The sequence below is a fragment of the Urocampus carinirostris genome, chromosome 14, assembly GCF_059441175.1.
Source record: "Urocampus carinirostris isolate Australia breed hairy pipefish chromosome 14, RoL_Ucar_1.0, whole genome shotgun sequence".
NCBI classification, from domain to species: Eukaryota; Metazoa; Chordata; class Actinopteri; order Syngnathiformes; family Syngnathidae; genus Urocampus; species Urocampus carinirostris.
Window position 1 is genome coordinate 33526357 of NC_142362.1, and position 12066 is coordinate 33538422.

General features: G+C 38.1%; 1 protein-coding gene across 5 annotated transcripts in view; it reads left to right on the forward strand.

Moving 5' to 3' along the window:
• hycc2 (hyccin PI4KA lipid kinase complex subunit 2) overlaps window positions 1–12066 on the forward strand; it is a 65923-nt gene that overhangs the window by 1022 nt on the left and 52835 nt on the right. Inside the window, exon 2 of one of the 5 annotated variants that reach the window (XM_088352362.1) lies at window positions 5323–5454. The exons of the other annotated variants lie outside the window; for them this stretch is intronic. The gene's annotated coding sequence lies outside the window, so the exon portion shown is untranslated. The remainder of the gene's footprint in view (window positions 1–5322; window positions 5455–12066) is intronic. 5 annotated transcript variants of the gene reach the window in all.

The window sequence follows — 12066 nt, forward strand, 5'->3', positions numbered from 1 at the left end:
ATATAGAGCGCTTTTCTTGGGACTAAGACTTTTACCTCCTGAGCACGTTCACTTCCCTAATTCCCCTTATTAAGTGATCATAAATAAACGTCACCAACCAGTGATAGGAATTCCGGCTCTTCACGGAACCATCTCTTTCGACTCCCAAATGGTTCGTCACATTTTTTAAAAAAATATATATTACCAATAATAATTAACATTAATGAGTGAATTATTCAATTTTGAAAACGTATTAAATTCATACATAGCTTGGTTTATAAAATAAATACATAATGAAAATAGCAAGTAATGAAAGATGTAGCCAGCTATTCCACTGTTGGGGACAATAGCACAAAATCAACACATTTCATTAGTAGTACAGTACTTTTTAAAATATTTAATCTTGATTGAGAGGCAGGGTAAGAAAATGCAACTGATGTTATCTGGAAAGTTTTCATCTTACAGGAAAGTAGTCATTTCACGAGTATATATGAAATTAGATGCATATTACGAGCTGGGTTTGTACAGGTGCTTGAAATCATTGAAAATGCTTGACTTGTAATGTTGTTTTTTCAAAGTCAGGTAATGCTTTAGTTTTGGGTGAAGTGCTTGAAAATGCTTGCATTTTTTCCATTGTCGTGTTTCCTATCAGTCTTTAAATGAAGAAAGAAAAAATGGTGCTAAAATGATTGTGGTTCCAGTCTTCGTTATCGACTTGACATGTGAAGCCCCTCTTCGCTCCCTAACAGCTTCTCATATTAAAAAATAACTGAATAAATAGTAATGTATTATCTATAATAATAAAACATTATGCTCCAAATTGTTTAATAATTAGTAAATTCATATGTTTTGCAGGGGATCACTGAATATAAATTAAGATATTCACAGATATAAAAAAAAATTGTAAAATACAAAACAATTTAAGCTTTTTACACACGAAACAGATTAAAAGTTGAACAACACAAAATCCTTGAAAATGCAAAACAATAAAATATAGATGAAAAATCTTAAGTCCTTTGTGCTATATATATATATATAAATGATAAAATGCAAACAAAACTATTTATAATTCTAATTTAACCACTGTAGACATAGATCTGAAAAACACGCAAAAAATATAAACTGAAATAAGTTAAGTCAAGTCAAGTCGCATTTATTTTTATAGCCCTTAATCACAAAAATGTCTCAAAGGACTGCACAGGATTACAATTACACAATCACCTGATCTTAAACAAACATGTGGGCAAGGAAAAACTCAAAACATCAGCGTGAGGAAAAAACGTTGAGAAGGGGCCTCACAAGTGCAAAATAAAACAACAAAAAGCAAAAGATCAGCAGTTTCTAAGATCAAAGATTGAATGCTTTTTTGCTTCATTGCAATCAATATCATTAAAATGAGTCAAAATTTGGGTAATTTTTCTGCTTTTTAAGTCAAGTCAAGTCATGTTTATTTTTGTAGCCCTTAATCTCAAGGAGTCTCAAAGGGCTGCACAGACCACAGACTATTGCAAACTACAGATTACTATTACACCATCTGATCTTAAACCTACATAAGGGTAAGGAAATACTCCAAAAACTCAGCATGAGGAAAATGAAGAAACCTTATTCAGTACTTTATTTTTTTATTGGACAAAATCATTACCCTACACCTATTAACCCCTTTCCGTGTTCTTAAACAATTGTGACATGGCAAATCTGCGCATGTATAGTAAAAGCAGAATAGCAGAATTCATGTGAGTTTATAGCAGATGGTTGACACAAAAAGATCATACAAAGGAACAGATCAAAATCGCACAAGAAAGATAGCCACTTTATTTTAGTCATCAAAGTCAACAAAAAAAATCCTTTTGATTGGCGCTGGACTTCTTCCTTTAAGGGTACTAGAGTAATTGAAACAATGGCGTTGATAGAGCTTGAAAAGTTCCTACATTTTAACCATAAAAAAGGTTAACGAACCCCTTGGAATGTTAAGGGGGATGATTGAGAAAGGCATGTTATCACACAATGTTTCATCGTGATGATGTGTATTTTTTCTCTAAGAAACTAATGTATCTGATGGATGATCATAAAGTATCGGCTATCTATCTTCTGCATTAAACTCTACATGTGTGTTTTTTGTCATCATTGGAACAAGACTCGTCTTTGAATGGTTCTTTGGTTCTCAAAGTAATTATAGTTTACTAGCTTCTAAACTTTAATGGGATTTATCAATTCCCCTAACCTCAGCGTAGGCAGGTCTATGAAATCACAACATCGATGGCAAAAACGTGGAATTGATTTCACGTCATCTGCTGCTTACCTTCAATCATCTTCATCATCATCATTCCCTCTTCCTCATTTTCTCTTGTCCCTGTGGCTGTGTTTAGGAACTATCGCTAAGACAGTAGGCTATATTAGAACAGAAACTCCAAATTACCCATTTAATCTGTCTCCTGGCTTGCATCTTCTCCATTGACAAATGGCACCTGTTCTTAGCAGCCCTTTGGAAATGAATTAAGGTGAGCTTTCAAAAATAAATCTTCTTTTGTTGACAGCGCAAGGCCTGATGAAAGCTTCTTACGTTAAACACGCCGCATAGAATCAATGCAATCCAACATTTTTTTTTGTCAAACGCAGTTAAAAGCTTCTTTTACAAAAGACATCTTCCACCTTTGCTTTTCTATGTGGGTACCATGGTAGCCTAAAATTACCAAATGCACCTGTAATAGGGAAAAGTGCGCCTTATATAGACTCTTTGGCCCTTCTGATATTGTTTTTTTTTGCCACTGTAATGTTCATTTTACCTTTTGCCCGAAATAAATTAAATAAGAATAATAAGTCTGAATTAACTTTTTTACCCTTTCAACCTAGAGATTAATAACGGAAGTACTTAATTTAAAAAGTACTCTGCCTACAAGATTTTGATTTAATAACTGTCCATTTTGTCCCTAACGTCATAGTTGTTACCCCATATTTTACATTTACATTATTGGTTTTATGCATGTTCTTTCCGAAATATATAATTTTTAAAATGTTTTATTTTTTCATTTTAATAAAAACTAACAAACTCTTGTATTTTCCAGAATAAGCCACTCTGATGTAAAAGTTGCACTAGGCCAACATTGCAGTTACGTAAAGAAATAATATGTTCGATATCAAAAGGAATGTTTATAAAACAGATTTTAAGTTAAAGGTCATCAATTTCAACTATCCTGGAAAAAAATGGCTGGAGCACAGAATCTCAGGATGAAAATGTGTTGCGAACATGAATTTATACATCTGACAGCAATGCAAACATATCTCAAAAGACGATAGAAAAGGGCTTCAATTATTATATTGATGGCATTAATGTGCCCAAAGACATTGTCAGGCCGAATGCAAAATATTGGCGATCTATGAGGAAGTCAGAATTTCCGTACCAACTACAAATGGAACTAGATTCCGATTTGTCAGCTTTGACGGACTCTTACTGCGTATGTAAAGCAGGGTATATACACTTTGTTTTCTCTTCTAACAGACCTTCATGAGTTTAAGATAATGTAACCTCACCTATTTTTTGAACAAACCCATTCTGGATTTTTTTAAGGCGTGTCCAGGTTTCTATTTCATGGTAAAATACCAAATTAACGTGGCAGGGAGGAGCTACACACCATGCTTTGAGGCAGATAGGGTGCTGTGTTATAAGGAATTAGTTGAAAATGTAACCAACTGATTGTCCCAGCATGTTACTGTAAAATGTTGGTGTGAAAACAGGGGGTTTGGCTGTATAAGTTCATCTTGATGGTTGATTTTACATATAATAACAATGATGAGTTGGGTTGTTTCTAATACTTAATACAAAAAGGCAACAGCCTGTCAATCGTAGGCGATGCGAGACCTGGGTTCAAGTCCATTCTCTTACAGAGAGCCCATAAGTCTTAAGCGATCTACATTACAAGTGCCCCAGACACATCATTGAACCATTTTGATTCAGAAAACTGTACAAGCGTGTGGATCACATGTGCATTGTTTGTGATACAAAGATGGCCGACCTAAATCGGCAGCCTCACATTTTGATTGGTTGGAAACAAGCGCTGACGGATGTGTGAATTGTAGTCATCTTGGCGGCTTGCAAACTGAAGTTTTGGGAAAATAGAGTATTTCCTAAATTCCTTCAAAGTGAATTTTTACTCTTAATTATCCATTGCCATTTTTGAGTATGTTACCGTAATGGCAAATTAGAATAAACCACATTTCTTATCTATTTCTGAGTCATGAAAGGTTTTTTTTTAACAGAATGCTAGACTTATTTTAAAGTCAGACTTTGGGCCGTGGTTAGATAATGCTTGCTAACAATCTTAGATGTTTGAGGTTTCATTAGCAATTTTTGGACTGCAAGTACAGTGTTCTTAACACCACAGGTATGAGACACGGGTGTAATGGTAAATGTCACACCCCTGTCTTGCCTATCGGGCATTCCTTTGCACGTTGGTGTGCATGTCACCCTGCTTCTTTTCATGGCTGTCATACCAACTCCAATTGCCATGACTCCAAATGTCATCTTATGTTTTAGTTAACAACGTGTTGGTCTTTTGACAGCTAATTAGTGGAGACTTCTCGGTGTGGAGTAGTTATGTTCTAGTCATGTTTGTCAGTGTAAACAGTTGTGGCATTTTTACATTAATTCAGCTGGGAACGCATTTCCTTTCACGACATCCCTCTAGAGCAGTGTTTCCCAACTTTTGGGTAGCGACTCAAAAGTGGCTTGTTTCAGTAGGTTGCAGGCCTTTGCCTAGGCAAAAAATTGTTAAGAAAAGAAAAGAACTGCGAGTCAATTACACTCCTTAATGTAGATGGCTGTTTACACATGTCGAGCATGGTGAAACCTAGATTCTGTAATTTGTTTTTCAAAGATAAATAATGTGGACCAAAACCCACACGATATCCAAAAATCCACCAAGTAGCACCCTCTCCTCCATTTTAAACTTTTGCTGGCTCTGGCTTGCAGCAATAGTCAACTGGAGATCCACTTTTTGGTGGACAGCAGAAGAGCCGCGGCCTAAACCAAAATTTTGCACTTTTTCCTTTCATGCTTTTTCATTGCGTTTCTGGGATTTTGGATTACATTACAAATATGAATATATTCCACCATCTCTAGTTGAAACTGCCTTTATGTTAATACATTTGAGTAGTGGAAATGTTTTGGGGATTTTGTTTTCAGCCTGTAATTAGGGTGGTATGGTGATGGTGGATAGATGTAAAGTTGAGTGTAAACCGAATCAAGAGCATGTGCAAAGGTCAAACAGGTGTAATTGAAGTGTGACAGTCAAAAGAAACCGTCAGTGAAGCTCCGTTCTCTCCCTCCCGCCTATTGCTCACCCAAAGGATCAAAGCTGTAATTAGCCCAACATGGATTAGCAGAGGGACTGTTTTCCACTGCAGTGCCCCCCATGGGCCCAGAGGATCACACAGACTTCAAGCCCACCGTCGTTCCTCTGTTTCCCTATTGAAAGAAAAGTAAGTGATTTGAAAAAAAATCTTTACTTGAAAGCTTCAGATATGCCTACTTTCCCTGCAAAGCACTTCTTTCTGTTTTTGAATGTGTCACTATGTGCATTAGTATCTCTCCTTCCTTTTTTCTTCTAAATGTGTCCCTGGTGCGCTTAAGAGCCATAGTGCAATCATTTTAGGTGGGTTGCGTGCACAGGCTTGACAGTCGGCTGGATGTGACTCACTGCTTTGCCATGTATTTTGTCTGTATGTTGGTTGTCGCTTCAATCTGCACAAGTGCAGCTACCCTTTCATTAGAATGTTACCCTAAAACCAAGTGGGTTTTAGGGTAACATTTCCTGTGGTGTGTCCCAGGCAAGTATAGCCTGCTGGCGCACATGCCTACCCAGGCCATTTTTTAATATATTTTTTAAATTTATTTATTTTTGGGTAGGGGTTTGCTCCCTCACATGAAACGTAGTACTCTCCCTAAAATGATTGTTTCAATATCATGAAGTACTCTGCGTTTGTGAACAAGAGTAAGAGTAAGGAACACTCAGTTGGAGTGTGCTATGTCATGTCACAATTCTAGGGACTGTATAAGGGCACCGACAGCTTTTGCTGCTTGTTATGTTATCCTCCGTAGTCTTGAACAATTTTGGAAAAAAAAACCTAAATGCGATTTTCCAGACCGTTATTGTATTTCAATGCGATTTTCGATTTTACAAGTAAAGTGCATTTCTGTGCTTGTTTTTCTTTTAGGGAGAACTTAAACATAGTGACATGCAAATTTACCTCGAGATGATGTCCTTAGAGACTGAGAGTATACGACTGTAACAAAATAACAACTATAGATCTACAAATAAAAACAGAATTCCAGTTAAATAAATAGTCTTTATTGTCATTATACAAAAGTACTGTACAAGGAAATTGGAGTGCTACTTACTCCTTTCAGTGTAAGAAAAAGATTTGGAGAGAAGCTAGCTAGCTACACTGTAGTTAGTCACCCGTTAAATGAGTAATAGATCTGGCGTTGGTAACTAGCCACGTCCAGCAGTTGGCATAAGGTTGTTAGCCTAGCTGTTAGCTTTCCCGTCCGACACTGCCTTGTCAAATCCCGGACAGGATACAAATCCAGGGGATCAGCTTTTCTTTGCACTTTTCTGACTCCTCGGATTCTGATTTAACTGATTTATTTTCAATGTATCGAGCCACGATAGCTACAAGCTGAGGCGTATGACTTTGTGGCCATTTGTGCAAAGACTGTTTGCCTGACTGGCAGTTTATACCACCCTTTCAAAGTCGTGCACACACATCTTGCAAACTTTGCCTCGCCTTTATTGGTTGGTGCCATTAAAACCTGCTTGTTATTGGCCGGCGAAATGTGACAATTGTTGTTGGCCAAACACTCACTCAAAAAACAAACTGGAATTCTGAATCCTTGAAAAAAACGCAGTGTTATGTGGTTGCACTATCGCACTACATCACATCGCAATCTCGATTTCGGTTAATTGTGCATCCCTGATTCTCAGTAAGAATATTTTTTGCGTCCCTTTGTTTTCTTGTTTTGTCTGGTTTGTACTACTCAGTGTTCTTAATCTGTGTAAAACTAATGGGTCGATAAGTCTGCTCTAGTAGAGGGTAAATGACTATAATTGCTGCGACCTTGTTTTTCTGTAATATCTTTCATAATAATCAATTATTTTTAAAAGTCTCTTTTTGTTTCTTGTGGGATTCTTTTTTTCTGGTCACACCAGTAACTGAGCTAATGGCTCATCTTCGAATGTGTGTGTGTGTGTGCGCTTGTGTGTGTGTGGGTGGGCGTGCTTGTGCGCGCGCGTGTCACTTGAAATCTTGAAACAGGGTTCGCACGAGTGCTGAAAATCCTTGATAATTGCTTTATTTTAATGTTGTTGCTTGAATTTCAGGTGTAATGCTTGAAATGGTTGCCATGTTTCTTAAAAACTCTACTTAAAAGTGATGCCCACACTGCTCTCTGATGGCTTTGTTTTGCCATTGCATTTCTTTTCCCCTTAACTGCAGCTGGCATTAGTTTGTATGGAATTGTGCTATGAAGCTTCTTCGACCCCAACGGGTTGCGCCCAAGTGGACAGGTGTATGCTACACCTTAATACACATGAAATGTGTATAAGGATTATGTATCAATTATGGACATTCATTATGGGCCGTGCATAAAAAAATTTAGATTGTTTCCCTTTGGAAATGTTTAATGGGAAGAACTTCCTGTAACTGAAAATGTACGCTACCTGTTATTGTCATTTGTACACAACACTTTTATCCCAAAAATAATTTCACACATATTGTTCAGATCCACACATTATATTTTCGATTTACTAAATATTTAAGAATATGGCTTGATAAATGCACACGCATGATTTAAAATCGCTTATGTAAATTGCAGTTTTAGTTGTGGCTCTGGAGAACACGTGACTAAGACCAGATTTCTTTTTTAAAATGGTGCTGGAAAAAATCTAAAATAAGCTTTGAAAGTCTTTAAAAAGTGCCTGAATTTGGCCTTGAAAAAGGTGTACGAACCTTGATGATATAATACAGGTAGAACACTGCTGTATATTTTGTTCCTGCATTTGTTTTTCAAATAGGTTCTTTTCTGATACCTAAAGCGGAGGAAGACTCAAAACATGTGCAATTGATGAAGAGGCAAAATACACACACACACACACACACAGACACACAAATGATGATTTTAAGTGTGCAATATTGAATCTAAATTAGCTATTGAAATGACATAATTTGTTTTAATTCAGCGTTAGGTAACATTATCAAGCCTCATCCTCTCTTCTCCGTGTTCATCGGCTTTCTTTGCTGGTCACGACTCCCCGTCATTCCAAAGCTGAACTGCGGCCAAAACCCGGGTGATCCATATAGTCTTTGAATCGGTGCCAGCCTTTTGATGTTGAGCTGGGATTAAAAATACGTGGACGGAAAACGTAGGAGATTCCCGCTAGGGAGTGCGACGCCTGTTAACAAACAGGAACGTGACATAGTATTAAAAGGATAGCAACATTGGTAGTTGGTTTACTATCCATATTATTTTGGACAAAGTTAGTTGCTTGGGGCGTTTTGTTATTTTTGACGTTGGTATCTACTGTAGAAAAGCCGCAGCGTTTTTTACCGAGCCAAAATGTAAATCTTATCAGCGTTTGAATGCAGAAGCCGTGGTCTCAGGGTTAGCGCTGAGTTTTAATGCACCCGTTACTTCTGTGCCCTCCCCTCGCACTCAGCTTTTCTACTACGGTGGTCTGCTTTGAGGTGTGCATTTTCAAGGTCAAGTTTTTTTTTGAAACCTGCTAAGCTGCCATTTTGGCAGAATAGTACTCTACCGACAATCCAGAAATGTTCATCTGGTACGACTTTCACTTTCCGTTGATGCATTGTTTATCTGGCCTGTCTTTAATGTTCATTATTTCTGATGATCCTATCTATTGCTAAACAATGTAGGCTTCTGTGTCAAATGATTCATTCATAAACGGAAATCGAGACATTTAATGCTTGAAGAAAAAGGTGACAGTTCTCTTCAGGTCAACAATACAAAATTCTCACTCTAACGCATTGCTCATCTGCCCTGTGTTAAGTGTTGATTATTTCTGATGATCTATTGTTAAGGATGTACAAACACTAGGCTTTGGCATTTATTGATTTATTTATCAAGCGAAGTAAACAGGTCTTTATAGTTTAGTTCAGGTCAACATTATATGGACTAGAATAGTATTATTTAGCACCTCCTTGTGGTAAAAAAAAAAAAAACTTCAAAAAAAGATTGAAATAATAAGCAGTTTGTTGGGTTCGGTGGTTTGGGTTGGGTTGGTTGGATCGATCCCTTTAACACTAGGGCACCATTGTCTTTGCTGTTTATGGGTTCAGCCTGGTGGCGCTCATTCCTCTCTAGGCAAACATGCTTCTACCCGTTCTTGAACCGAGTACCTTTCGCGCGTTAACCACTGAATCCTAACCACTGCAATGCCGAAACACTTTTCTAAACACAACACATTTATTCACAAACATGGGCAAAAAATATTTTCATGGGTGTCTTTGAATGTGTTTACTAGTTTATTTTAATAATTGAGTGCAAGCAGTTTTACATCTGAACCAACTCTCCACACTATTCTAACTTAACACTGCCCTCTAGGAATTGAGAGAGCATTTAGTTTGTATATATTTAAAAACATATATATAACTTTTGATAGAAATGACAGTGACCGTTTTTTTTTTTTTTTGCATTACTCAGAAATTTATGGTGAGCCAGATAAAATAATTTAAAAAGCCAGATCCTGCCTGCCGGCCGTATGTTTGACACACCTGCACTACACGATACAGCAAAATCTAGCAGTCAAATAATACACACTGTCCCTTTAAGAATTTTTTGGAATCTATTTTTTTTCTAGTAAATAACCTTTCAAATACAGGGACCGCTCGCTACTTCACGCTTGAGTTATTGCTGGTTCACTCTTAATGGGAAAAAATGGTTCCAAAAAATAGCAAACGAAAAGATCCAACAGATGGTTCCCTCACCACTGATGTGTGTTTCCATCAGCCAAGATTTAAGCTGATTGGCCATTCAATATAAAAACTCACTCACTCACCCACCCATCCTTACACAGTTTGCAAGTCCTGTCTAATGAAGGTGCGACACACATTTCGGTGTAGTTTTAAAACCCTGCTATACTGCAAAACTTAAGTCACTATGGTGCCACAAAATAACCAACTTAATGAAAGTTATAAACGTTTCTTAAGGGTGCTTGAAATCCTTAAATGCTTGAATATTCATGTCCCTAAGAGTTGTGCCCTAGATGACAAGTGCATGCCACCTTAACAGGACACAGGGCATTTATATGGGCCATTCAAAAAATTATGGTAGCGTTTCCCTGTGGTCAATTGCATGGGAAGAACTACCCCACACCTATATGGGGAGAGATTCGTCTACCCATATATATGTATTTCTCAAATATATTTGAGATTTACTCAATCTAAAAATCTTATGCCTTGATAATTGCACAAACAAGATTAAAAATTCCATATGTGAATTGCCAGTATATTTGTGGATTTGCAAAATGCATGATTCACGACAGATATCTATTTTTAAAGCTGGAGACCCCACGGGTCATAATTTTCCAATAAAGAAAATAGCTTTTGGGTCCTCCAAGGTTAATGCCAGCGTCTGAAAAAACGTCTGCCCAGACGCCCGGGGCGTGAGTCTTTTACGTCGGGCGTATAACTTACAAAATGTCTCCGCCCGGGTGGCCGACAAGTTTTTCAAGAAAGAAAGAAAATATATTTCGCTTTTATTTGTAATTAATTTATTTATTTATTTTCAAATCAAACGTTTACTTTATTCCGATTTTGAAATCTTCGTTCGGTTTGGAAATTTCGGAATTTCGGTTGGTTTGGCAATTTGCATACTCCGCAGCCATTGAGAAGCCTGCATCCAATAACTTCGTGCTTCCGGACTTTCCCCGAGCGTTGTAAGGGCGTGCATTTGCATATAATTTTCCAAAGTAGACGCACAGAGAACGCAAGAAAAATGGATAAGTGGTTTGGAATCAAGCCTCAGCCCTCAGCCCCAGAAGAAATATTCAAAAGAAGCTAACAAAATTTATGACACTACAAAACGTAAACATACAAAAGCATCGTGGAAACAGGAGTTCACGTGGCTTGTAGCAGATAATGTGTGAATTTCCCTGTGGGGCTGAATAAAGTATCCATCTACCTATCTATCTCTATCTATCTATCTATAACGCAATGCAAACATTGCATGAATGAAGATGAGTAAATACAGGTACATACTGGAGCAGTTGGTGGCCTGGTGCAGGGACAACAGCCTGGTCCTGAATGTTGACAAAACTAAAGAGATCATTGTCGACTTTAGGAAAAACCAGCCCAACCATGCCCCACTTTGCATCAACAACAAGGCTGTGGAGGTTGTCAGCAGTATCAAGTTCCTAGGGGTGCACATTACAAACAAACTCACCTGGTCCGTGAACACTGCATCACTGGTTAAGAGGGCACAGCAACGCCTGTACTTCCTGCGTAGAATGAGGAGAGCCCACCTGCCCCCACCCTCCCTCATCACATTCTACAGGGGCACCATAGAAAGTATCATGACCAGCTGTATCTCTGTGTGGTGTGGAGGCTGCAGCGCTACCGACTGGGGTAGTGTGAGGAGGGTAACGAGGACAGCAGAGAAAATAATCGGGACTACACTTCCCTCCATTCAGGACATTGGCCAGAAGCGCTGCCTATCCCATGCTAAAAACATTATCGGGGACCCCTCTCACCCCCATCAGGGACTGTTCACTCTGCTAGCCTCTGGGAAGAGGTACTGCAGTGTGCGGTGCAGGACCACCAGGTTCCGCAGTAGTCTAGTCCCCCTGGCCATTAGACTGTTAAATGGTCAATCTAACATATAGTTAACCTAAATCTTAACGGCTGCTAATCTGACTTTTTGCACTACTGGCAGTTCTTTATAGCTTGCCACTCCTTGCACATTTGCTCTCTGCACTATTGTACTTACAGCGTTACTGTTACAGTGTTAATGTTACTGTTTACCTGACTTGTTAACCTGAATGCCCATTTTGCACATCTGGTTAGCTACTCCTCTTG